Below are 2,043 nucleotides of genomic sequence, written 5' to 3' on the forward strand. Positions count from 1 at the left end.
ACACACACACACACACACACACACACACACCAGACAGGGGCAAGAATGGGACTGTTTCCAGGGAGAGCTGGCCTCTGAGGGGGTTGTGCGGTGCATACAGGTCCAATCTGGTTCCAGGCAGCTGGTGCCCCTGGGCATGGGGCTGAGATAAAGCGTCCCCAGCCCCAGTGCTCTCAGGCTGCCCGGGACACACAGCTGCTGGGCTGCAGTAGGCACGTTGCCTCTCCCTAACCCAAGCCTCATAGTCCCTGAAAGGTGACCTGTGGGGGCACCATGCTGCTCCCTGCCCCCCTCCTTAGGATGGCATGGGCACTTACTAACGGGTAAGCAGCCCACCCCAGAGCCCTCCACTAAGATCCTTTTCCTCCTGCCCCATGACTGGCACCCTCTGGGGCAGCCAGGCTCCCCCCCTGACTTCAGCCTCCTCTTCAGTTCAATAACTTCCCTGGGCATTGGCTTTGGGGGAGCAGGGTCACAGGACAGGGCTCCTGGGTTACAGAGGGGCAGTGGCAGCATCTGTCCTTCCTCCATCTGTGAGCAGGCGGTGGTGTGAACACACTGAGACCATTCCGGTAGAGGAGGAAATGACACCCCGTCAGGAGGACCTGGTGCCCTGTACCAACCTCTACCATTACCGGTGCCTGGGCTGGCGGCTGGACCTGTCCTGGAGTGGACGTGCAGGGCTCTGTCCCATCTACACATGAGTGAGGGTCAGAGCCTGCACTGGCTGCAGAGCAGGAAGGAGTGAAAGGACCACATCCTGAGTGGGGGAGGACTGGGTGGTGACCTGGAGAAGCAGGCCTTTGGGAAGTAGGTCTGGGTGGGCTCTCAAAGGGCAGAGAGTGCGGGATGGGGGGTGGGTAGGTGGGGTGGGTGAGTGGGCATCACTGTGAGCAGCCCACAGAGAGGCTCGATGTCTGCTCCCGTGCCTGCCCTCCAGTCTGCCTTCCCAAGTTCATCTCCTTTGCATGTGGGGAAATGAAGACCAAGAAGGGAAATTATATTCGTAAGATAAAGCCACTCAGTAGGTAACCAGATTGAATGAGTGTCCCAGGCCATTCCTGGGGATGGTGCTGGGCTGAATGCTAATGTCTTTCTCCCTTCCACCTGCTCGGTGGACCCAGGCCCCCAGGAACCCGGCCTGCTGCATGGAACTGGACAGTGAGGGCTTGCTGCCCAGGCTGAGGGGGGCACACACTGCACCCTGGGTAAGTGCCGGAGATTGGCCCAGATGGGCAGTTTCATGGAGGTAGCAGGCTGCCTAGGGAGGGAAGTTGGGTCCAGGCTGACTGACTGGGTCTGCCCCATTCTCTCCCTCTACCCACTACAGCCCTTGCAGAAGCCAGCCAAGAGGGCCACTGCTTTGCCACGTGGCAATGCCAGCCTCGAGCAGGCTCAGCTAACGCTTCTGCAGGAAGCCTGGAGGAGTGCTGTGCCTGGCCGTGGGGACGCAGCTTGCAGGATGGCCACTCCCAGGTCTGCCTCAGCTGCTCTAGCCAACAGCTGCCAGGTGGGTCCTCAGCCTGCCAACCGGCACAGTCGGGGCTGTCACCTACTCCCCCCATAGGCACTGCCACATGGAGTTCTTGAACTCTGGGCCTTTCCCCAGGGCCCATGCCCACTCTCTTGTCCTCTCAGATGAGCCACCTCCCATCCCCTGCCCACCAGAGTGACCATGCCTATCCACCTGCCTCCTGCCTCCCCCACACTCAGAGGCTCATGGGTGGTGCATCTCCTCCAGGCAGCACCCCCTCTCCGGCACTCCTGCAGCCCCTGGCAGGGGCTGTGGCCCGACTCTGGAGACAGCGCCTGCATCCCTTGGCCACCTGTGCCAGCTGGTCCGGCTAGTCCACTACTGCACCTTTGACGGGCGCCACTACCACTTCCTGGGCCGCCGCACCTACCTGCTGGCTGGAGCTGCTGATTCCATCTGGGCTGTCTACCTCGAGCCCATAGGCCATTGTCCCCAGCCTGGGCACTGTCAGCTGGTGAGGAGAAGGACAGATGCTGACCACCTTGCCCACTATGCACTCCCCCCAGGCC

The 2,043-nt window shown here is 61.4% G+C and overlaps 1 protein-coding gene and 1 long non-coding RNA gene across 6 annotated transcripts in view; one reads left to right on the forward strand and one right to left on the reverse strand.

Annotated features, from left to right (window-relative positions):
• The window catches only part of ZNF467 (zinc finger protein 467), a 15,322-nt gene that overhangs the window by 10,809 nt on the left and 2,470 nt on the right, over nucleotides 1-2,043 (reverse strand). The window lies entirely within an intron of this gene.
• The window catches only part of LOC109389674 (uncharacterized), an 11,468-nt gene continuing 9,437 nt past the window's right edge, over nucleotides 13-2,043 (forward strand). The window contains exons 1-4 of one of the 4 annotated variants that reach the window (XR_002125438.1): nucleotides 13-1,006; nucleotides 1,125-1,208; nucleotides 1,331-1,510; nucleotides 1,742-1,988. This is a non-coding gene — a long non-coding RNA (uncharacterized LOC109389674). Of the gene's footprint in view, nucleotides 1,209-1,330; nucleotides 1,511-1,741; nucleotides 1,989-2,043 lie in introns of all 4 variants that reach the window. The other 3 variants (XR_002125440.1, XR_002125439.1, XR_002125437.1) reach the window with 3 other exon arrangements.

This window comes from Hipposideros armiger, unplaced genomic scaffold (assembly GCF_001890085.2).
Source record: "Hipposideros armiger isolate ML-2016 unplaced genomic scaffold, ASM189008v1 scaffold_239, whole genome shotgun sequence".
Lineage (NCBI taxonomy): Eukaryota > Metazoa > Chordata > Mammalia > Chiroptera > Hipposideridae > Hipposideros > Hipposideros armiger.